The sequence below is a fragment of the Ylistrum balloti genome, unplaced genomic scaffold (genome assembly GCF_031769215.1).
Source record: "Ylistrum balloti isolate Yb309-2 unplaced genomic scaffold, AGI_CSIRO_Ybal_v1 Utg369990, whole genome shotgun sequence".
Classification (NCBI taxonomy): Eukaryota; Metazoa; Mollusca; class Bivalvia; order Pectinida; family Pectinidae; genus Ylistrum; species Ylistrum balloti.
In genome coordinates this window covers 473201-500452 of record NW_026782073.1, presented here as the reverse complement: position 1 = coordinate 500452, position 27252 = coordinate 473201, and the positions used below count along the sequence as shown (strand labels likewise).

At 36.8% G+C, this 27252-nt stretch overlaps 1 protein-coding gene across 1 annotated transcript in view; it reads right to left on the bottom strand.

Annotated features, from left to right (window-relative positions):
* LOC132547941 (spondin-1-like) overlaps positions 1-27252 on the bottom strand; it is an 89417-nt gene that overhangs the window by 48053 nt on the left and 14112 nt on the right. The gene's annotated exons all lie outside the window — the stretch shown is intronic.

Here is a 27252-nt window from a genome sequence, read left to right as displayed (position 1 = left end):
CAAATAGTTTCAACATATTTCTGTCGGATTTACTTCAGTGAATCAAGACTAAAACATATCTTTTATAATTTCCTTAACTGAATTAACAACTTTTGTTCACACAGTAGCATCAAGTTCCGTATTTTAAAGGATATCAATAACAACTGACCTTTGTATTTAGAAATCATTGAGAGTTACTTCAATACTCAAAAACTACCTGTATAAAATCAAATGGGTCAAGACAATGATATGTGCATTCCATTAAAAACTGAAGTCAGAAAGCTCAAAATGTTTACCTTCTAAATTGAAGTTAAATCTTTGTGTAGGAGTAATCCGATTTCTTTTCATATTTGTCAGAAATTAGTTTGACCAGAGTGGGCAAAGTTGGTTTTTCATTTGTTTTATTTTGCTAAACTGAATATAAAATGGAGGCGTTTATATTGATTTAAGAGATTAATGATAATCCTTAGAGTAAATACGTTGTATATTAGCTCTTACTTGCACTTATATAGTATTACTAAATAATTGTCTGTATATTAAGTTAATAATACACTGATCCATAACATATTTGAAAGAGTTTTAAGATTAATCACTTCCACATTTCTTTTGGCTATAACAATTTATACAAAAGATTTGTACAATATTAAAGATATAACCAGAATTTCTGTTGACTGCAGTCAATCTATTTATCATATATTAACCATAAATTAATGACACACAATTTTCTTTCCATTTGTTCTCTCATATAATTGAAAACAAATTTTCTTCAATAGATGATTTTTGTACATTTAATATGAGTTAATGTACATGTATCAAACATCTGTCCTGATGTTAACTATCTACTGCAGATGGAAATCTTCAGATGGTCATAGTTAGTACAATATATAGAACATATCTAATGGTTTCTTATTTGCACAAGTGAAAAAAATATAGATATATTCTGTCCTACGAGTGAAGTATATGTACACTATAAAATTTTCTTGTTATTACATTTTTAAAAAAGAAAAAAAGGGAAAAATTCTTATCCAAACAAAATACAGTGTTGCTCAAAGAAGTTCTCATTACTGTATTATTTGGCAGCAGATAGTGTGGTGTTACGCTATACAAAACAACGTCATCTTGACTAGGCTACTCTTTGTTGTTTTCTACCGTTTTATTCTGTTACCTGTTCAGAATCGCCTACACATCTGTTTTTATATACACCAAACTGGAGAAAAGCAGAATTAAACATGGAATTATTTGATAGAAAATCACTTCATTCAACCTTCACTGGTAATGATATGATATTTCTTAATAATTGCTGAAGTGGTGAATTCTTTTATTAGCGGTCTCCTACGCTAAGAACTGTAGGAGTGTCAGAAATCCTGCTTGGTTTGGTTTCGGACAGAGAATGTGTGTCCTTCCTTAATTTCACGTAAACGAGAGCCTCACCATTCGGGTCGTCAGCAGAAGACACGTGCCAATATTAAACTTAAAACTACTGAAGCAGTAAGTGATGACTAGACGAGGCGGGAATACAGGTGCGACATTCCTCGCGGTGTCATGGACTCGAGTCTTGCGTCTCAAACCATCACCTGTAAATACGATCCTTATCCCGTTAAGCATGTTCTAAGGTCAGTGACTAACAGCTTAGTTGGTTCTTTGACTTGTTTTCGGTCTCCGCGACTCCTCCCGTCTCTGGGTATCGTCTCACCGACGAACGTCAGTGTTCTGGCGACGTCAACGTCACTAGGATCTCTTAAAAACCTTCCATCTTACACTATTTATTTCTTTAACTCCAACAACAAAAGAGTTCCGATTCTTTATTTGAACTGTCACATGAAGCGGAAACAAATCTAAGATACTTTTTATCACACAACCCAGAAAAGTAACATTTTGAAAAGTTGAAGCAGCAATTTTGTTGTGCCCTTTTCAATTTCTGACGTAACGTCATTCACTGTCTATATTATCACAAAAGATGTCTGACTGGCGTAGCCAACGGTAAACGCTTCATGATATATTGCACTACTGTCATTGATACGCAAAAATATCACCGAATTGCCGAATTCATTGGATAACAGACAGCTTATTATCGATGTAGATGTTTTTGTCCTACTTCAACGAATAAGAAAACTTGAGATACAAAAAAGATAGACGCGTGTCTCCGGAAAGTCACTGGAATCGGCGGATGTCACTCTAAACGGGAACAATACTTATCATGCCAAACAAATACCACACACAAGAAGTATTATAGCTATATTTCATATCTAAAGCGTCCGCCTCTTGTGCATAAATGTACACTAAAGGGACGGCCATCTTTAATAAGATTCTTCGTTATATGACCTTGATGCGCCGCCATACGTGTTTTGAGTGAAATATGTTTATGCTATTGCCAAAAATTTTCTGATGCCACTGTAATATGCATCCTACAGGTTCAGGGAAAGTTTCATATAAAAAATGTAATTGATCAAATTTTTGTCACGCGCACAAGCACTTTCCACTCACGTACGCCGTATGTGAAAACCAAGTAAAATAACTTATTACCCTGTGGTGTATTGTGTAGTATACGGGTTCGTTTTTGAAGAACTTGAGAAGAAGAAAAAGAAGAATAAGCTTTCGAACTCATTGTGGCGCCACATTTATTCGTTGCACTTGGAAAACATTTATAAGTTGAGAATGAATCAGAATTTATTAGTAACTAGGTTCTAGTTAGGATATTAAAACAACATCAGATTCTCCATTATCATCGTATTACTATCAGTTGCTTCAACCCAGATCATTGCTCTCGATACGGCACCCGTCGTTACACTTATGTGAAAATAATTTGAATATTTGACGGTGCATCCTGTCAGATAACCTGATCTAGAATGGAATTCAAGCTTGAACTTTTTTTTCAACCAAACAAACACATGTTTGTATTGATTGTGAATAGAAGTTTACTCAGACAGTGCTAATTTCATTTTCTCATGTGTCAATATTATCTGTTTACGTCACAAGCCTTGAATTTCGAAAAGTCATGGTTAACCCGTATAGTACTATACAATATTATAAACTAGAGTGTACCTCCTACGACCAGGCAAACATACCATTCTCTGTACGTATTCAACCACTGTTTGTATAAAGTGCAAAAGAAACTACACATACATGGAATAACTTCTTTTGAAACTTCAGCATGAAAAATAAACATAGAAATAAAATAGTATTTTTATGGGCTGCATTTTTGCCTTTAATTAGAGTGTCTTTCCAACATAAGGTGTTTCACGTGTTTAAATAAGCGATCAAGTATCTAGGGTTTGTGTTGGCATAACAAACAAGAATAAGACATCCCCAATCTCGCTGCGCTAGATTTTGACCGAAGTCTGTACCTGGGGCGCAATGGTACGTCCATAAATGGAAATGTATTCAAGAGAGATTCGACCTTAAGTCCAGGAGGAGGTAATCCTTTTCTCGGTGTTTCAAACTCAAAACACACTATATACAAGGAGGTCCGACAGAAACGCGTTTTTATAAGTTTCATTTGAAAAATTGAGCCGACTTCAAATATATCAGTATGTCAGGAGAGGAGAGAGTGATGGAGAATCGCTGAGTTGGTCCGACACCATTTGTGTGATGTCGTAGTCAAAAATTGTCTGCTTACTTTCATTTTTATTGGCGAATTTATTTTTTAACAAAAAAATAAAGTTATACAGAACCCAATTATCTGTCACTAGAAGAAATATTCGCAGTTTGTAGGGCCTGGTGAGTAGGGTGCATAAACGGAATGTCACAGACAGATCGTCCAACTGAAGTGTTTTTGATCCTACTTGAAAAATTTGAGTCGTTTCTCGCAATACGAAATCTCTTAAGTCACCTTCGGTAAATGGTACTTGGGCCTAATTATATTATGCAGTCTTAAGTAAACAGAGATATTCGCTACATATGCATTTTTGTGTGTATTCTTCGAACAGTACCCCCCGTAGTCAGCGTGATAAAGCAGTATTCGTACGCTGTGTTGTTTTTTTCCTTTTCTTAATTCTATCATTAACATCATTGGGTTTCATATCAATTATGAAGCCTGTTGAAGTGCTGTACAATCCGAAAGTTGGTCTAGGGTCGTTGAAAGACTGAACCTCCTAACCTACCCAAGAGAGATTTCTCTCCGAGCCCACCCGTCGTATTGCGTTAAGGTTTGATCAATATTGACCGACCTGTATTTAGACGTACAAGTATACCATCATAATGATAAGAACTTGTCGTAATGAGAGCACCATTAAATATACAAAATTCCTGATTCACTAGTAAAGAAAAAGGAGGCACTTGGTCCGGATGAACACCATCAAACTTTCTCATACATGCGTTTGTCTCTTTTTCGTTGTTCTTCTTTATATATTAATTATAACTTCATCGATTCTCTCGCGTTTACAGCATGTTTGTTACGATTACACACCAATTTCTGCTTCCTTTACATTTTTATTGATAAGTTGACATCTTTGACAACTACTTGTTGAAATTTTACTTTGGCTACACATACTTTATATCTTATATCATTTATTAATATAGGCCGAACATGAGATCAACGATAAGTTTTTTATATATATATTAGCACTGACTTGAGGAGAAGTTGGAAGGAATCAATACACTGACAATGTTTCCATTGCGCTGTACCGTGGTTCCATCCGGTGTTGCGGTCGTGTTCAGTAATAGTGTATTAGCATCACTTCCGGGATAATCAAGCGAATTTTTAATTACCTGCAGTGTCTGCAAAAGTCCTACTGACAAAGTTCAGTTACGTATATATATATATATACATTAAATCTTAAATACATGAGGGATTTGTGAAAAGGACGTGTGTGTGAAAGCACACACACTCTCTCTCATGCATGTGATGAAGTTCTGTTGTTGAAAATGATCAGATCTCTTCTTGGGGTTTTATAGATATGGCCGGATTAACGAAACCATGCTTTATAGTAATTACATGCGAAAAGTCACACTATATCCAACCTTTTCAAATCTAAAAATATGTCACGGTCGAATTTTTAACATTTACCGTAGCTATAACATTTTCAGAATAAATGACAGTGAATTTTAAAGATGATATCTACAAATTATATAACACAGAAAATGTATAGGAAAATGAAAGTGTTTGCCTTAATGGTCGATTTTATGTTGTGTGGCGAGGACATCCATCGCAAGATGGCAAGGAATACTGATTAGAAGATAGGATTTGAAATATTTTTATTTGACTTGTAATATGTACGTTTTTATGGGATCTGATCTTTTCATGCTGCTCAGCTAATCGGGACTCTTTGGATTTTTGTGTCACGTACATTTATTGCCCTCTGTCATCTACCCAGGTACTTTGATATTGGAACACCTCTATGATTACTGATCTCAATAGCTGGTGTGGAATTCCGCTAAACCGATACGTATTTCAGTTATTTCAGGGAACAGGTCATAATATGGTTGACTAGCAATCTAGATGCATTTTTCTTCGTGTTTGCATGTAAGAAGAAAAAAAATAACCTGATTTAAAAGTTACAGTACATGTGTTCACGTACTTTGAAATCCATACTTGGCCAGTTGACATTCCCTTCTCTGTAATTAGCAAAGTGACAGGAAGTAGAGAATATTTACCTAATGACGAGTAAGTCAAGTTTAGTTGAAAATTTCCTTGTGCCGTAAAAAAAAAATTTCGGTCTTCAGCTTAATGGCGTACTAGGTAATCATTCGTCGAAATATCCTTTCAAAGTTTGTATGATATAGTGGTATGATGATGCAGAAAGCAAGTGAATGAAGATTTAGTGAGAAGATAACAGACTACCAGCACTTCACGTCTATTGCTACAGCCCTACGTGGGGTTACCTTTTACATTTTGAGGAGAGAAAAAAACAGGGTTAATTATTTAGCAGAGAAGTTAATGTGTTTCCTATCTCCGGCTCTATGTCGTCTTAACCCTGGCTGATAAAGAAGACACCTTTGATTTTCCATTTACATAACGCACCAATTAATGTAACTGTGCACAGTTAACTCTTCATACCGACTAGACACGGGGTAAGGATCTTTAACTCATCAGTTACGTGACTTGATCACGTCACTGATACTCTTGCCATTAGTGGTGCCTGTCAAATTACTGTGACAACATGTTAAGCGGGAATATGACGAGCCAAGTAGATAATTATTCATGGCATAGAATTTATTTCTTATTTATGGCATAGAGCAATGACGAACAGCATCAACCCATATTATACAATATATCTTGTAAATAACATTTAAGATACCTTAAACGTTTAAAAATATCTTGTATCTTTTACAATATATCTCATTAATATATACTATAAAATATCTCATATAGAATTAGCACTGCTCCTTTAAATAAAAGTCAACTTTACTTGCCCTAGAAGAATATCTTATATAATTAATTTACAGGACGAAATGATTCGCAAGTGGAATCTAGTGTCCATCATGATTGAGTCTTTCACTAATGTTTTATGGATTTTTTTTGTATTTACAATAAAATCAAACATGTAATGTGTGTATACATATGACTGATATCTGTGAAATTTCACAGAATAAGGTTATCAAACACACGATGCATCGAATATATCTCGTTTTTCGCGCGGATGTCTTTTTTTAATAACTTGATTCAATCTTTTTACTTCGGACGGATCAACATTAAGTTCCAGTTCGTTTTACTTGACACGTTTTATTGTTTGGTGTATCTGTTATAATAACCTCATATAGCATCGGCTGCTGTGTTGTATTTATTACACCTCTTATCAACAATGATTTCGTCGTGTGGGTTCGTTTGAGATCCCAGAACACAACCTGTTACAAGTATCATCAAAACGGTCCCTTGTACTCTTACATAACTACCAGTCAGCATTAGTAATAGTGTAAGAACCGCAGTGCTTTTAATATGTTTGTTATTTACTTGGCAACACAAGACAGATTTACGAAACAATTACGAAATGTCACCTAGCCATTCTTGGGTTAAATAAATCATTTGCGGAGGTGTTTAAATGTGTTGTATATTGCAGAACATTTGCTAATAAAACGGCAATAAAAAAACTGGCGGGATACTCTATAAATGACAGCCTTAGTGATCTTGGGGTTAACTACAGCATGTTGTCATCCTGTGGGAACACATCCATATATATCTGTAAAGCAGGTTTATCAGTGAGGAAACGTTCGTCAGACGGTATCTAAAAGCTAAACCATCTTGGTTGTAATTAGGAATGAGTTAAAACCAGTGCATTTTGCGTGCAAAACAAATTCATGTCCAATTTTCAAGTATTCCTGTATGATGCACAAATGGCTCGATTATTACCGTTCTTCTGAAACAGTGGAATTTTCTGTTCAAGAGTGTTTTTATTACAAAATTCCGTATTGTTTAATGACTTAGAAGGCGCGGTCGTTCAGTCGGTGAGAGCAGATTGGTCTACGAAACTACAGAAACAGAGATGCGTGGTTCGACGCTCTCTAGCCGTGGCGGTTTCTGTTTTAGTGAATCTGAAAAACGGGAAGACATTTTATCTTAATTTGCTCTGGATTGCATGCGACGGGACTCCTGTATGTTGTTCAGTGAAGTAGTAACCAGCTTCATAATATGCCCATGGCTGTACACGGGGAGATTAAAATAATCTTTGCTGTTATGATACACGACAATATATCTCAGGTAATGACACTAAAACAATCACCAGACATCGGCAATGATGGTTTGTTACCGTTTCTTAATATGTGATAATTTATGTCACATACGGCAGCCGATACCACTCATACCGTAATGAACGCAAGTTTGTTACATGTATGAAACTCGGTAAAATAAACCGGCTACAACAGTCGACATCACATGCCAGTGACCTGTTTAAAGCGGTCGGCATCACATGCCAGTGACCTGTTTAAAGCGGTCGACATCACATACCAGTGACCTGTTTAAAGCTATCGACATCATATACCAGTGACCTGTATAAAGCTATCGACATCACATACCAGTGACCTGTATAAAGCTATCGACATCATATACCAGTGACCTGTATAAAGCAGTTAAAACCGCATACCCGTCTAAAGCAGTCGACATGATACCGGTGACCTGTTTAAAGCGGTCGACATCATATACTAGAACCCGTCTACATCATATACCGATGATTAAGTTATTAACAAAAGAACAACAGTGGAGCCGTCACCACGTCGGTTTGATCATAAAAGAACAGCATACTAATGAAATAATATATTTCGGATATGGCCACCTGTTGTACAATACCGCATATTCGATCTTATTTCTTTCTGTTTGATAAGAATGTTTTATGTTTGCAGGGGAACATCGTAACATGTTTTATTCAGTGACATAACTACTCCACAGCAGGTGTGGGAGAAATTATCTACACGGCCAATGTCAATTTTATCATGTAAGTGCTCTGTTTCTTTCATCCTTGTTTTACTTCTCGTTCTACGGCGATATCTGGTGAATATACTGTGATGAACGCCGTACGCGGTCCTATATCTTGTGTGTGAGGATACTAGTGTGGAGCGAATCGTCGCTACAACGAGAGACCGCCGACACACTATTGCATAGACGCGATCAAACGAAATGATGAGTACATTTGATAATTATCAATGGCGGTAAAGTACATCCCTAAATGTCTACACAATAATCATAACACGAGGGTATAGCATAAAAATAAAATACAGAAACATCCGCCGTACAAATATAACACCATTGCTTACTAAAACAGTGCAACTTTTTATGACTTATTTAACTTGTTATAGACTGAATGAACACAATGGTAAGGGCACTAACAATGTCATTAATTTCTGTTCCGGCATTAAGTCAACATCAAGGGAAATCAGTTTAGATTGTAAGGTAGGTAAACTCTCCCTGGAGAAACAGAACAATCAATACAAGCTTGTTATCAGATTCACGAGTTTACACGTATACCGATATATTTGGTATAAGACAAACTATGATAAAACTGGTTCATATTGACTTTAAAAAGTCTGTAATTTTTTGACAGATTAGCTCCATCTGGTGGCGAATTGTAATTTGCTGATATATGGGAGACTGTCGGCTATAAGTAAGGTGGTTGTGGGATACCAGTGACCTAATTTGTAAATCACATCATTTGGCTGACTTATGCTGTTCGCTGCGGCGGAAGAATCTACTGGAACGTTCATAGGACCACGCCAAATACCTAACGCGACAGATACAGATGTGGTGGCGCGTGGCTAACAGGAGATGGACTTCATATCTCACTCGGCTCCCCACCCCAGGCCACATCGAGATTCAAGAATACTCTATCGTTTCAACTCGCCAACGTAGAATAAATGTTATTTTAAAGAAAAGTCATTCTTCACTCCAGTTTGCGTGATGGCGAGGTCGTGTATTAGCCAGGACGCTTCTGATCTACCTGTGACTGGAGTCAGCTGGATTGATTGGTAGCTTCTATTAGGTATATTTCTGTAGGTCGTTGTTACGAATAATAAATAAGTATCGGAGAGGGCAAGTAAGAAAAGGCCAAAATTCCTCAATAGAATGATTTATCTGTACTGGTCAGGTCATTGTCTGGGGTGATAAGGGTCCACACACAAAGTCGCGCTGGCCACTCAACATTAATGTCTGTAAATGGATCTTTTACGGTCACTACTGTCCAAAATGTGCTTCTACGGCCATAAATATCTACAGATAGTCTGCAAATTAATTATCGGGTGATAACTTACTTAGGAAAGGATAAACAACCAACGCTGACGTATCTCACAAAAAGGATAGGGAACAAAGGTGGAGATACATACTGTCAACCCAGCGCTGACTAACGTTTGGTGACATCTTACGACCGGGTTGGGCGCAGATCAAAATGGCGTCTGTAGGATTAGTGGGGTGATTTGTGCTTCCGTTTTATCAACGTAACTACCTAACACGGGATTCCTATATTTATTTTCGCTGCAACTACAAAGGTTTATAAATGTGTAGGGCTTTACTCATATCACTTTTTCTTTTATACACGAAATGAAACCAATTTTTGACAGGGAGATAGCATCGATGACCTAAAGAGAAAAGAGAACGATCCTACACTGAGAATATCGAGTTCGCTACATGTGACCAAAATCATTTGTACGTGTAAAAAAAAATGAAAGCAATCTAATCAGCATTTCAGAAAAAAAAAAAAAAAAACATAAGCAATTATTTTACACGGTTGACAAAACTCAACTTAATCCTGCCCTTGTTGATATATCAAGAATGTTTTGGCTACCTTTTACTATGGTAGCGAAGTTTGTTGGTGTTAAATAGACACGGGTTACATTAACGATATTCGCGTGCAACTTGAATGATTGACATGTATGATACCTGTAATAAGTATTATGTTAAAACCTGAGATAGTTACGTCATGGCTTATCTAAGTATCAAGTGAGAGATAGTCCATTAACTACGAATAAAAGGTATATATATGTACACTGATGGGTCATACACGTTTTCCCGCCAGAATGACCCTTGTTTAAGAACTAACACACACATATATATATATATATAAGTTTTCGGTCACAAAGACGCCAAAGTCTCGGCGATTCTTTTCTGAAACAGAAACCGATTTTACATACATGTGCCTATACAAATGTATTGGGTATATATAAAAGTATCACAAAGACACAACCTACCTGAGCTCTGTCTTATATCTAATGGTGTAAATCCGCTGATAGACTAGATTTGTACATTATTCAGATCGCAAGTCACTTTTAATGTTCAACATTTTGAATTAATCAAAGATCTATGTTTAAACTAAGTGGCATAAAAGGTCATTCGCTAGACACGATAAAACATTAAAAACCTCTTGCAGAAAAGTTCACCTGCCATTTTAATGAATATTCCCAACTGTGAGTTACCAATTTTACCGGTTGTGTTAGACGGGTTTGAAATATCAAATAATATATCTTGTTTCTGTTTATATAATCACGTTCACGGAAGAATATAAAACAGTTTAAAATTATTTATTGTAATCAAAATTTCTTTTTGTGAAACCCGTCATCGCCTGAGTACGCCATGCCATAAAGACCACAGACGCGACAGTGCAGTATAATAGTTTGTAGTCGGATTTGATATGAGGCAATATAACGAAATATTCCCCCACTTCAAAAAGCCGAGCTAGAGTAGATATGCTTTGCTTTAAAACTTCACATCATACTGATACCCTTTTATCTATCATGGGTTTACGTCAATATATCAATGTGTAGGTTTAACAGACTACACCGATAATGTCTCTCAAACATCTATTATACAAATGTCTGGTGAACGCTTACATACAACAGTCCACACGTAACTAGTTTAATAAGATATGTCATTTATTGGATGAAAACTCTAACAAAATACTCTACGGTTGGTTTGATGAAGTGATCTAAATAGTTAATGTGAGCACGCGTCGAAAGACTGACTACGAATCATCTATTTCTTGTTAAAATGTAGAAGGGGTGTATCGTTGATTAAGATGCACGTGGCTTTTTAAACTTGGATAAAAATATTTTTATATTACCGTAACCTGCATGCCATACACATGTACTTGGCGTTCTCCTAACATTTATCAGATACATTGTATATGTAAATTACGTTGTTTATTGAGTCAGGGGGCTAGAGCACCTCCCCTTCTAGATTTTTACTTTTTTTTTCGATCTCTTTGGATTTTCCTTTGTCGCCTCCTAGGCTTCAAACTTTAGACCATTCGTATTCCTGACGAGTCTCAGAAGGACGAAAATCATAACTTGGCACAACACGCTATCTTATTCTAAATTTGTATCAAAAGCACAATCTTTCAAGTGGTTCTACAGATACTGTGAAGGAATGTAAAATCAAGAAAACAATTGTCAATATTGAAATATCTATGTTCTGGAGAGGTTGTGGATTTGAAACCTGGTCTTCTCGTCGTCTAATAATTACACAATCCACAGAACATATATAGTAAGGAGAAGAATAATGGCGTTTGCGTGAACGGGTCAAGAAGGATGTGTAGTTGGTTGTCCAGGTGTGGACGAGTAGGTTCGTCACATTAATGTCGTCATTTGTTACCATTAAAAGTCCATACTCATTTGTTAGGTGTCTACATGTCGCCAAGTCGTCCCCAGTTCATTAATATCTCGAACATAGTCCGAAAAGTGTCACGGTTTCCTTCCAAATTAATTAATATCTTAAGCACATTCCGATAGAGTACAGCTCTCGTGAACGTATTTATTACTAAGAGACGATCAGGTAAAGACGTTTAATGCCACGCTTTTCATTGTTTATCGGCACGTTACGATTATACATACTAGTTTTGTATAACATGTTATGAGCTATGTTTTTGTCTGCACACCAGATAAAGACTTGGTTATACATACACACCTGTGCCAAGTCTGAATGTACAATAAGAATCTGTATACTATTGTTATGTCGCGTATTTCCCCCCTAGCAAGTGCCCTCTCTTGTACTCAGTTATTACAACTTCATCCCATCAGGACTGGACACAACGCTCCTGTTTGCTGTTTTTCACTGTTATGGAGATTCTAATATAAAAAGCCGATCAGAAAATATCCGGATTGGCATACCGGTAAACATACTCTTTGAGAACACTTGTAAAAATCTTGAAAGGGTGTTTTGGTGCAACAGAGTGTTCAAACAATAAAGTTGGCAGCGAGCATTAATCTACCGCTACAGTGCCTTGGCGAGTTACCTAATCCTCGGGTACTTGTTCTGGGCTAGGTTAGAACACCATCTTTAATCGTCATCAAGAGGCCAATTAAGTGCGACCCAGGTCAAAGTGTACTTAGGCCAGCTTATTAGAGACCAGTGATACCTGGATGTTGGACACATACTTTGATGTCCACCTGAATGACATTTCTGTTGATTTTTTCGTTGAGTTCACCGTCCCTCAGTTTTTAATGCTTGTTTAATGAAAGTTATTCCCTAACTAGTTCTGCGTTCGATCAAAACACCGTAAGTGTACTTTATATAGGGTGTGGTGCCCACTGCGTCATATTGTACAAGGCGACAAATTTCATTATAGTTCAGTGCCCATTTGTCGCACTGTCATCGTTATACATATTATTATAGAAACATTTTTGATCATGGCTGATTACTGTAATTTTAAATTCCATTTCGATTTCAATAAGTTCAGATTATGTTATCTGTCAATATGAATATTCCCCTCTATGTGATACCATTAAATGTAACATCTAACGGAACACGCCCACTGATGTCGGTAGATATGTAGAAGCCAATGTTTTCACAACAATATATCTGAATACATGTATCTTTTAATCTCACGAGATTTGTTTTCTTAACCAGCTTCACATTTCTTGTCATAAAGAACCATTTCTTATTTAGGCTATATGAGTAAACACGTGTAGGTTTCGTATGACATAAATAAATGTGTCGTTACATTGAACCAAACACACAACACCAATACGTCTACATACAATGTACTCAAATCACAAAACTGTCCCCGGTATCGGCTTCCAACAGGCATAAATATATTTTGTGTAGAAAAAAGTTCTCAGTTGGGGGCTATGTCATCTGTTTACATTTGAATTCCTCCGCAGTTTAAGGGTAGTTTGATAATTTTGATTTCAAATAATTACGGAGTGCGTCTGGTCTCCCTCAGAACGACGTTAATCACGGACTAAATATGACCACGCCCTGCTTTCAGTTTTTGTTAGAGAACGCGGATAGTGTTCATTCGTTTTGCTTGCCTTTCATGACGCCTTTGTACGTAAATATAGATCGAGGGAATACTTTATGTTTTGAAACGAGTTGTAGGCTTCTCAGCGTATTACGTACATAACGGAGCGCTTGTCGTGATGACATCTTGCTGGCATTGAAACTTTGACTTTCAATATAGAATTGTTATGGTGGAAGTGTGCAGGTATTGCATTAGGACAAATTGTGACATCATGTCTGCCATGTAGTCCTTTAAAGGTGTCAGTCACATATTTGAACAACGCAGATTACGGAATATGAACGACAAACTATAGTCATGTAGCAATCTAACATCATCGGAATGGACGACCGGACCAGGACCGTACTAATCCTATAGGTACACGCGACACTAATGAGAGGTACACATGACCCTCTAATTGACGTTAACTTGTACTGTTTTTGCTTGTCTGTCGTCGGATACGTCAGTAGCTGTAACAACAATGGTTCATCACTCGGCGGCCATGTCATCTCGCACCGGACGTAGATCTCGTCAAGCTCTTGCCAAGCGTGGACCTCACATCGCAGAACGGCATCATCGCGGCGCTTGATGTAATATCCTTTCGCTAAGATGAAAAATCGTTAACCAAAGCCTTTCCTTATTTTTAGACATGATCATGGATTTTTTAAAAGTACTACTGTAAGTGTTACGATGTTGTATCCAGATCACGATGTCGTGTTCCAGTCAATCCAGGAACTGGAGGTATCTCCCTATAGAGACGGAGTGTCCGGGACTCCGGATCTGTTTAGGATGATGTACAATGGCTATTGAAAGGACAGGTATTACCAAACATATTTTTGAGGTAGAAAATTGGTCAGAGAAGAAGCAGAATTAAGTGGTAGACAGGTGGTAATTGTTTGTAGTGAGAACATACGCGCTATCCTTCAAGACGCGTTAACAACATTGAGGCCAATGTAACGCACAGATTTCAGTAAAGCGGAGTGAAAGGCATTACAATCATACAAAACGACTGATAAGATAAAACATAGACCGATTTCCAACTCAATTATAATGTCCATGCTGATATTTCAACTGGCTTGTAAACCCTAAAGAGTATATGGTCGACTTTAGAGAAAGCTTGCTAATGATGCTAAACGTTTGGACATTCTTTGGTTCTTAGATTTCTAGGTCAAGACTGACAGACCAAATGTTTAATGAATTGAATTGATGAGAAATAAATGAACCGGCATTTTCTTTGGCTAAAGGTCATTAAACAAACAGTTAAACGAGATATGAAAACTGATAAAATTCCTTGTCAAGAGGATAATGATATTCAATGATATACAATGACACCGCCCTCTTCCCGCCTATCCACTGATAATCAAGGGTTCACGTGCATCTTTATGAAGATTAAACGAAAATATCAGAAGCATCTCTTCACACCGGAACGCTTAAAGTTCCAAAGAGAAAAAAATCCTTACACAATTTTTTGTAAGAGAGAGAGAGAGCAAATTTCAAATTACTCTTGGAACTAATATTCGTTTCCCGATTAGTGTCGTTTAAACCACAGAAGGAATGGAAGTAGCTTAATTAAGCATTCAACTGTCTGGTTATGATATTTATTGTCGTTATAAATGACAAGAGTGCAGGCAAATGTTTACTTTTCCTTCGTATGTTGTTGCTTTCTGTCGATAAAACCTTGATGTAGATAAAATGCATTATTCACAGCCGACAGTGTAATCCACCCGTTGGAGCGGCCATTTTGACGGCGAGCTATCGCCGTTTCCACAGTGATCACGTCATTATGGTCACGTGCTGGATGGCATTTAATATACTTATAATCACAACTTCTTCTAGTTAGCTTACGTCGGTATCGCCATGTAAGTGGTTATATTAAAGGTTATAAGTTGCACACAATGGTAGATATGTTACCATAATGAATAGATCCGGAGTGAAAATACAGACGGCTTTTGTTGAATAACTGGCGAAGTCGGTCTGACAATGAGACGGATTTCTATCGACAAAGCACTCAAAATAGCAATGTGAGTAGAAGAAATTATATTTACAGTTTCGTCTATCGATATCAAATTAAAGATTTCAATTAAGAAATACCCACTGTTTAAATATCAAGTTAAATATTATGACAAGCTGTTTCTAAATATCACAACACTGTCAGAGACTCCACAAAGATATAGGTATCATATATAGCTAACCCGTTACTCCAACTATCTACACTGGTAAAGCATTTGGAGTGAAGACAGTTTTCACCGCAGGGAAAATTCCTTCCAAAGAACGTAAAGCATTTTAACTTTACAACTCACAATAAGTTATGTTTAAATGGAACCAGTATGAAATCACATATACGATTTAATGATAACTATACACAATGCATTGTAGTGAGGAGATCTTAATTCGTGTCGATGTAGTGTAATTCATTATTGAAATGAGAGTAAGATTTTATTTATCTTATAAATTGTGTTTCTTATGTGAATAATCGATGACGTCACAATTGTTTTGATTTATTACACGAATCTTCCAATATCAATGACATGGCCACAATAGGAAAGTTATGAAATCTAACTATGACTTCAGACACCATCACGTGTTCCGTATTCTAATCTAGTATAGACTAGCGAACCGGAACTAGCCAGGTAAATACTGAATGTGTAATTAAAAGCCGGAACTAACTATGAACTTACTGGATTTGTAACTGAACAACAGAACCAGACATATACTTACTGGATATGTAATTTTAAACCGGAACTAGCCATGTATTTACTTAATATGTATCTATGAATTACACATCAGACTTGAGACCTGGATGTCTGTTTTTGAATCCTTATTAATAATTACGATAAAGGTTGACAAAAGCCCGATATGCTTTTCATTTATTTTATGACCAAATTTATCTTATAAGAAAGTGCTATTCAGAGCGGATCGTTCGTTACTTATCACAGAAGTAGTTTTTGCATTTCTAGCCAGCTTCATGTGAATGAATGTCATTACGCCACAGGGGTCATGGTATTCCACTTGAAATCTACTAATTTATTGTTTAAGCAGTAACTTAAGGTATCTGTTCGTGGTCGTGTGCAGTTTTCTTAGTGTTAACTTTCTGTCTTACAAGTACGTATATCGATAGTTCCGGGTGTATGTTTCTGACATTCGGAATACAATACTTGTGTTTAAGTTTGACACGCAAAGATCTGTACTTCATCATGACTTAAGCACAGCATTTCCGACATTTAATGTCTGAAAAGAAATAAAATATTTGAGGTTAAACAGAAATTATTACCATCACTGTCTAGAAAAGAACGACAAAATTGTTCCTTAACATGTAGGTAACATGCTACTGTAGTCTCGGTACTATGGTGACGATGATACTGAATACCTGCGGTCCACATCTGCACAAATGTGCACTGTAATTCTGTTATACTTAATGACATGCGCGAGGACACTTTGATGTACATGAGTAAATATTGGTAAAATGGAACTATTAATATGAAATAGGTATTCAGAATCTGTGGAATGCGTTGACGAAACAAATGGCCCGTTTCTTGAACTCCATTCGAGACAAATTTGCAACCTCACGGTTTGTTTAGAAATACGACCAGTTTGACAGTCGCCATGTTACTAATTTCGATATAAATATGCGTAACGGAGAACTGATGGGCGTGTTCGTATTTCGTAATGTGTTAGGTTAAAAAACGTGACAATTCGTATATTTCTCTTTAATTGAGGAAGATGTTTTCAATAATGAGACACATATACAACTAAACATTTTAACAGAAGACCGGGTGATTATACATGCTCTGTAAAACGTTCATATCAAATGCACATATACAGTTTCACGTACAATTTAATTGGAGATTCCATTGTAATCGGAGATCAATTTAACAGTCGCCATATTGACGTGCTAGCCGACAACAGGGCTGCCATTCTCTGGTAGGTCTGGTGACGAGGCATTCTGTCTGTCACATTCTGAAGACTTAGGTAAAATAATCAAAATTGAATCCCAACACGTCGAGCATTAATTGGCACTGGAAATGGAGGTTTTTTAAAACAATCCGACACCCAATAATCCCAGCAGGACGAATCTGAACCTTCCACGAAAAGTGGTTAGACAAACTTATCACAAACCAGATACCGATACCTCGAAATATGCGAGTATGTGACTAGCGTTTTTCAGTGAACCACAGACGAATAGTTTCGATAAAGCGATCAATTTTTATTATAGTTCTTACTTGATGTTACCTCCGTGACTTCATTTACCTCCGTAGATTAAGTCACAAATTTGAAAAAAAGGACTTTTTACCTGGTAAACATCTATTTGAGGTTATTCACTAAGATGAACGCTCATTGTAAGACGATTGTGCAGTAACTTGATGACTTCCTTGTCAGTGAAGATGATGACGATCTAGATGTAGATGTTTCAGGCTTGTACTAAACCTGTCATCACATCACCAGTACACCATCTGATCAAAATCCATCTGACTGGTAATCTCGTGAACGCCTGTCATGGCGGGGGGAGGAGGGAAATGTCAGAATATCGAAGGAATTACAAACGAAAATCATAAAAAATTTAGTTTATCGTAAGGAAAGTAAATTTCCATTATAGATGTCAGGATGAGTGTGACTAGGAGGTATTTAAGTTGCTATTCCCGGATATCAAATTCCTAAAGTTTCACCAAAGAAACGTAACTAATGGCTGCTTTCTCAAGGAAGAATTTCATGATATTTGCTACGAAGGCTTCACGTCATAGTTGAACCTGAATATCGTAGCATTTATGCTTGAAGCGTATGATATCGATAAAATATCAACTAGATAGATACATTATAGGCCCCTTCTAAAATCTAACACGTAAGTCACAGAAAACGGCTTGTTGATGATAAGATGATGTGGGGTTAGCGCCTCGTTCTGACGGCCCATGAAGAGCCTCGGTATGATAATGATAGGGGCGGGTAATAAAGTCGGATATCACCTCTTTCCAAAAGCGTCTTTACGACATGAGAGCCACTTCAAAACTCTCTCCACGTCATTTTCCTTTCAAAACAAGTGGCTATCGAGTATCTTAAGCCTGTCTGAGAGAGCATTTTCTTTGTAATTTACAAGAAGAATAATTAAAACGTTATCGCTTAGTTAAAATGCCGAACGTGCTCTATCGGGTTCACGGCATTACAATTAATTTCCGAAAATATTTCGCTTTGATTTTTCAATGTTGTGTATTTCAATGCTAATTCTATAAGAATTCCAACCTAATCACGGTGTTATGGGCTAACTAGTGAGTAGGGGTCGCAGTTACAGCGTAGTCCAGTTTGAACTGACCTCATTTGACATCTGTTGACGTCGTCGGATTGATAGAAGAAGTATGCTACCCCCGCTAAACAATGGATGTTATCGGAACCCAACACCAGGAATTAAGAATCTGGCGAATGAACTTGACTGTCAAAATTACAGATAAAACAGAAAATAAAGTGTCACACGGAATATAAAAAATTTAAACAACAGGCGGCATTTTTTAAACAACAGGGTAAATTTTTAATTTAACAGAAACTTCATATCAATCCAGACAGTCGAACATTGCTTCAAACAAATTTTTGTAAAAACATCCTTTTATTTTAGTTCAGTTACCAAGTTATGACTGCAATTTTTTCACAACTTTAGAAGAACACAATTCATATGATAAATTTATATTATAAATCAACCGAAATAGAAACACCAATTTGGTCCATTCTTACTTAATAACCAAAACAACTGCTTAGTGCAAAACAATGTTTTGGTTATGTATATCAGGTGAAAAGGGACATGTATAAATTTGCCTCCGTCTATAAGGTCTTTAACTTTGAAAGAAAACTATTTTTTCTCAAACACCAATATGTCACCGCAATACTTGGGGCACTAAGTTGTAATGCTGGCGCGACAAGTGTATCCAACAGCATTGTGATATTTCGATCAAGTTCCATGACGCTATATAACGTTGTAGAACATGAACCATGGCGTCTTGCCACTTATCCAAGACGCCCAAATAACGTTGTGGAACATGAACCAAGATTTCTTGCTAGAAAAAAAAACCCTGCTGGCACTGACCGGCGTGAATGATACGAATGACGGACAAAATGACCAGTGATAATGTTGACAATGAACTTCAGTCTGTTTAGTAAATCATCGACAATGCTGTCTTTGTTGAAGTGATTGACGCGAAAGACGATCGACAAACAAATCGCCTCAATCCACTGTCATAGACACAATGTGGGATTGGAACTGACCAAATGGTAAAGATGTTACCAATAGGGATACCTATAGATGTCATGGCATTGAGCTATCTAGACAAAGAAACTATTATTAAATGTCAATCTTTTTTTCTGTACATATTCTTACCAGGACATTGATATTATTTGTCAAATACAGTAAGACTTCACTAGGTAAACAAATACTGTGTTTTTTCCTATATTTTAGTCCTTCCGGTTCTGTGACACCTGTAATTTGAGTATGTTATCACAGTATTTTGGCTGCTTGGTATGATGTGTATTAGAAGCCAGCTCGCCAGAACTCTACTTCAACATTCTGTGTAAATGAATACATACACTACAGACAAGAAAGGAATACTTATACATTTTCTTTGTTTCCTACTCCAAAGGTTGTGTATTAGACCAAGGAGGTAAAGAGTCGTGTCCGTGTAAACCATTCAAACTAGTCTGTGGTCAAGTGTATGCCCGCGTGTCACCTAAATGGACAAACATTGGCGATTATTGGACACTAAGAGTGGTCATCTTTCGATAAGAGCTCATACCAAGGGATGGTCACTTTATTATTCAGAGCAAACTTGTCATAATGTTTGGATGACCAAGACTGTATGACGAGAGTGTGTATTTGTAGTAGTGTTACCCCGAAATGTCAATCAGCGATTTGTTGGGGCGGAAGAAGGTGGGAAATCACGTGCGTTGTTTATACAGATGTATATTGGCGAAAAAGAGAAAACTATCAAATATCGACTTTAAAATTAATGACGAGTACTTTTTAACCTAGGAAATGAAAACGGATACTTAATACACACGATTACTAGATAGTGTAATATTGGATGGTCCAATCAGCTGAGATTATCACAAGTAATCGCATGCATTAAAAGCTCCAAACCTTTAATATTATACCAATAGAATTAATATCTTTTCAGCTTTATTTCTGCGCGGAAGTTATGCAGACATCAAAACGACCACAGATCTCTCTATTCTACTCAAACCTTAAGATTATTTCTCAATCGAGACGATGTTTGCCTCTGTTATAAACTAAGCTCTGAAGATCGACTAAGCGTGACCCTCCAGCGTCTTCCATCATAAACCTATTCGCCTGATGGAAAACATATAATGCTTGATATCAAAGTAACAAGACCAGTTTTATGTCAATATATCTAACCCATTCAGAGATCGCTATCCCCCTAGTGTGATGATGTATACTATCTCTGTGGCCTGTTAAAAGTTAAAGTGTGGTGCAATGGATGATCTAGAAACACTTCCTACCTAACTGAAGCATACACACCTTCCATATGTGATATATTGTAGGTATGAAAGCTTAAAGGAAGGCCTTCAGAATGTCCCAAGATATTACTCTTGAATGTTTCATTAGCTTTCGTCAGTATCGAGTTCCCCAACTTTAGTCAACTATAACTCATAGTCGCGCTCACACTTACACCGACTATCACTTTTTCCTCTCACAGCTAAAATTGATAATAATAACGATGAAAACTGAAAAACATCAGTACTGCATTTCAATGCGCCATGGTTCGTGGACTTGTTTTGGCGATGTACTTTACAGAAATTTCTGGACCGTTTTAACTGATATTACTTGTAGACGCAGTACAGACGGCGGTAGTTGGTAAACTCCAATAACTTCCGATAAATGAGCGACAATTTAAAACTTCTCAGACACTTATCTTCTCAATAACTGGCGGAAAACTCGAGACGTTTGATAAATCACTTATTTATGTTAAACATTAATGTGATAAGATGCACAGTCTTTTGCTGTGAAAGTAGGCCATGGGGTTATTTCTTTGTCATTACAACATGTAAAACATGCATGTAACATATACAACATCAACCAGAGTTAGCTGCCTCCTGTACATGTATAATATAACGTTAACTAGGGTTAGGCGACACCTATAAATGTATCATACAACATTAACCAGGGTTAGCCGACACCTGTACGTGTATCATATAACGTCAACCAGGGTTAGCTGCCTCCTGTACATGTATCATACAACATTAACCAGGGTTAGCCGACACCTGTACGTGTATCATATAACGTCAACCAGAGTTAGCTGCCTCCTGTACATGTATCATACAACATTAACCAGGGTTAGCCGACACCTGTACGTGTATCATATAACGTCAACCAGGGTTAGCTGCCTCCTGTACATGTATCATACAACGTTAACCAGGGTTAGCCGACACCTATAAATGTATCATACAACATTAACCAGGGTTAGCTGCCTCCTGTACATGTATCATACAACGTTAACCAGGGTTAGCCGACACCTATAAATGTATCATACAACGTTAACCAGGGTTAGCTGCCTCCTGTACATGTATCATACAACGTTAACCAGGGTTAGCCGACACCTAGAAATGTATCATACAACATTAACCAGGGTTAGCCGACACCTAGAAATGTATCATACAACATTAACCAGGGTTAGCCGACACCTAGAAATGTATCATACAACATTAACCAGGGTTAGCCGACACCTAGAAATTTATCATACAACGTTAACCAGGGTTAGCCGACTCATGTACATGTATCATACAATCTTGTTAGTTAAGTTTGTGCGTAACTCAATGTATAACAAGTGGTTGTTGTGTTTGTGTATAACTCAGTGTGTAACAGGCTGATGTTATGTTTGTGTATAACTCAGTGTGTAACAGACTGATGTTATGTTTGTGTATGACTCAGTGTGTAACAGGCTGATGTTATGTTTGTGTATGACTCAGTGTGTAACAAGAGGCTGTTATGTTTGTGTATAACTCAATATGTAACAAGAGGCTGTTATGTTTGTGTATAACTCAATGTGTAACAAGAGGCTGTTATGTTTGTGTATAACTCAATGTGTAACAAGAGGCTGTTATGTTTGTGTATAACTCAATGTGTAACAAGAGGCTGTTATGTTTGTGTATAACTCAATGTGTAACAAGAGGCTGTTATGTTTGTGTATAACTCAATGTGTAACAAGAGGTTGTTATGTTTGTGTATAACTCAATGTGTAACAAGAGGCTGTTATGTTTGTGTATAACTCAATGTGTAACAAGAGGCTGTTATGTTTGTGTATAACTCAATGTGTAACAAGAGGCTGTTATGTTTGTGTATAACTCAATGTGTAACAAGAGGCTGTTATGTTTGTGTATAACTCAATGTGTAACAAGAGGCTGTTATGTTTGTGTATAACTCAATGTGTAACAGGCTGATGTTATGTTTGTGTATAACTCAGTGTGTAACAGGCTGATGTTATGTTTGTGTATAACTCAATGTGTAACAAGAGGCTGTTATGTTTGTGTATAACTCAATATGTAACAAGAGGCTGTTATGTTTGTGTATAACTCAATGTGTAACAAGAGGCTGTTATGTTTGTGTATAACTCAATGTGTAACAAGAGGCTGTTATGTTTGTGTATAACTCAATGTGTAACAAGAGGCTGTTATGTTTGTGTATAACTCAATGTGTAACAGGCTGATGTTATGTTTGTGTATAACTCAATGTGTAACAAGAGGCTGTTATCTCAGATTGTTTACAACACAACATTAAGGACTGTTTTACTTAGAACCATTTTGAATACGTATCAGTTCTCACAATCTCTTTTTTGTCTAATCGTGTTTTATCCCACCTTCATTAATTTTGTTATTGTGCCAACAGGTGTAAAACCGAGAAGATCTCTAAGGATGAAACTCCGCCTGTAAGCTACGTTGTATGAAGTCCGACGCTGTGAGTGACATATCTATTGTTTTGTGTCCTACTCCAGTGAAATACGACAACCCATGTGTATAATTTTCACGTCTAACATATGTTTATCTGTAGCTGTTTTATATACCAGCTCTGGCCCCTGTATGATCTGTAAACTCCGAACTGACATTAATGAGAAATAAATTGTAATATGCTTTGATTATACACACTTATTTGCATAACTTTCTTACTGGAACTTACCTATATTCAAGACGGGAGGCGGACTATATTTCCGGTTTGGCAGGTCCTGAATATCATTTGATGTTTTATTCTCACATGGGATTACAATTCTTCAAGGGGCAATATCTTAAAAGACTTATACCTTATTTTAAGAAGTTTAGTATCAAGTAACAAATTTGAAAATATTAATTTTGGCGAGGAAATTATTTTCGTTGGTATTATTAATCCATGAATTAAAATGTCCACGAACTTTTAGAATTAGTATATATAGATTTATTGAGCTATATTTATTCATGAAATAAAGTTTCATGACAAAAGAATTTTTTTCGAAAAATACAAAAATTGAGCCCACGAAATTATCATTTTACAGAAGTACATGGAATTGTTTTCTAGTTCTACGATTGAATGCCAATATCCGTGTATTATCCTACATAGGTATAAATCATATCACAGCATATCATATTGTTCTCAAATATGTCATCACCATTAGTTATCAAGAGTGTGGACTAAAATACAAATACTTTCCATATCACATATAAATGTGATTAGAAATTTGTTAATATAAGATATATAGTCACAATTACACTACCCATCAACATCCCCGAACTTCCTATACTCTAGTAACTCCCCGACGATCAAAGTAATTGGTTAAAATAACCCTGATAATTGGTTAATTAATTTTTAGGAAAAATACATTAATTTTATTTACCTTTCAGTCATTGCATTAATCAAAGTGCACGTGTCAATAATAGAGACTCGTTATTATATTGTAGCTAGTGTAGTACATCTGATCGCTTCTGTACAACATTTCACGATCGATAAACTTTTGGCACCTGGCGTCAAATTGCCTTTAACGAGAAACGCATATAGAAAAGTCGTAGATCAGACTGAGCTAAATGGCTGTCAAAATTCAAACGCGATAGATACATTTATTTACGTGCTAAATCATGGCCGTAATTCAGTGTGCGCCTATAAATTACGGATTTGTATTGATAAGTCGGAACGTTAATATAATGAGGAATGGGCAAAGGTTATGATGTATAAAGCCATTCACTGGAACGGTATCGTTTTGTATTATCCGTATTCATGAATTAATAAACTGTCAATAAGTTTGTCATTTCAAGAACAAAGACAGATTTATTTGATAATTTGCAGCATTTCCACCAAGCCTCAATACACATATACATGGAAATTGAATTAATTCCTAGGTAAAATGTTGATGTTTCGATACTTAAAGGTACAGTGTTCTACATCTATTATTACTGATAGCAGCTTTGCTTTCCGCTTGCCACAAGAGTATCTGTTCAGCTTTCATGGTGTCACACCCCTGAATTATTGACTATTAGTGACGTACAATGTACTCTTACACTTCCCGCCATCAGCATGTGCTCCGAAACAGCGCCACCCTACTCCATATACACCTCTTTTGTTCATGATTAGTTTGCCCCTATTTGTTCCTCTTCAATACACGCTTCGTTGGACATACGCTATACATAAGTCTAATTTCTTCATCATTTCAACATTAAAATTTTCTGGGTGCGAAAAGAATTGCTAGTATTGAAAGGATTGCTACCATTTTGACTTTGCCGGGCGCCCTATTGGTGAAGTCGGACTAATGTAGCGGAAGTTTCCTATCTATAGGGTATCCGACTCATTTCACAACCTGAATCCCTTAAAATGGCGCTGTGTGTATATTTGCTACATCATACCACACGTCACAGGAACACGACTCGGGTTTGTTTGTGTTGACGACACCCCTACTACATACCATGGGAGAGAGAGGATGTGAAAATCAAATTTTTCGAATAACGAAAGTGTATACTTCTGGCATTAATACGCATAAATAACAAAAGGTATTGATGCGAAGTCAGTGGGTTTTTTTTTACGGGGATGGGGTGTTGGTTGAAACAACTTGTGTAACCGGAAATCGACTGAGGCGTTCCGCGTGCGATTCCAGAATAACGCTAACATCTCTGCGAGGGACGAGACGATAGATTGGCGTTTGACCGAAGCGCTTCACGGAGTTAATGCGTTACCTGGCTACTTGGGGTTCAATACTCACGCTTGTCTGCAAAACTTACCCACTAATTCTCGTCTATAAAATCTAATCTTTATAAATACCTATGGAGAAGTTTGAAAGTTTAACACAAACATCTACTCTAACGACAGTGCTGCATCAGATAGCAGAAGACACACGATAAACTGGCGCAATATCATACCGGGCGCCGAGGGACGGGGCGCAGTCTGATTACACAATCAACTTCACAAACATACCTGTGTACGAACACGTTAAAGGTGAAGAGCCACATCTGACGAATATTGCTGTGTATATCTTACAGAGAATCTCCAGATATTCCAGATAAAAGTAAAGGATATGCAAGATTTGAAGTTTTGTGATAACTAGGGGATTAGTTAGAAACACGCGGGAATTCACCGGAAATGGCGTTTGAGTACCAAAATCTCGCGCTCTGTCATTCCATTTGTACGTTGGTTCTAACAGAAAATTATGTTTAACGTCTCGTAGGAGTGAAAACGTTTGTTTACAACTTGGGATTTATACTATAAACATGTTTAGAAAAACACATAGCGCGATAAGAGTCGTTTAGGAGAGAAAAAACGTTTCTTTCCCGAGTTGGATCTAGCAGTTGCAACAGAAAGAATATAGATAAAGCACTGCTTTAATGTTAAAGAAATGGGCTGTATAGAAATAGCGTATAGCTATTCTGTGATAAATTCAATGATTTAGACTTACCCTGCTGTTGATATGTCAATTCACATTCCTATGTTTTAGAAATAAATATTTCAATAAAAATGTTTATTGTGAGCAGCGTTATCGTCTTTCGGGGGTATTTTGTTTTCGCTGCAGTTCTGTGCCATTCCGATAATTTCTCGTGAAAGAATAATTTAGCAGCTTACTCGGAACGCATATCTATCAAAACAGATAATGGGCCTTTTCATTTTGTATTGCTGTTTGTGTTTAAATTACAGCAGGGTTTGAAATCACGGAATCCTTATAACCACCTGGTCACGTAAGATCGCTTCCAGATAACTGTAGATATAAATAGCGAATCGTGAAATATTAAAATCCGGAACGCATTGAGGAGGGGAGAACTATGATCTTAGTCATTCTTGTTAGTTAATACTGGAACCGAATCACTCTTACCTTTTATAAGGGTCTGCCGCGAGTTATGGTGTGTATTACATAAACTTAACGAGAGCATTTAAGTGTGAAGGGACACTTTTACGGCAACCCCGGGTACGTGTTGCCATGAGGTATCGTTTGTATTCCCTACAGGGACAGTGTCCGTGTTGTTATATGGAGTGAAGCACTCTACAACCTTGCATTGCAGTTATCCCAAACCAGACATAACATCATACCATACAGCTTATACATAAACCATTTTGACCGTGGGCAAATCAAAATGGAACATCTTGTCCCTATCTGTTTCGTCATAAAATATGAATAATTTACATACCGAAACAGGAAAAACATGTTTAAGGTTC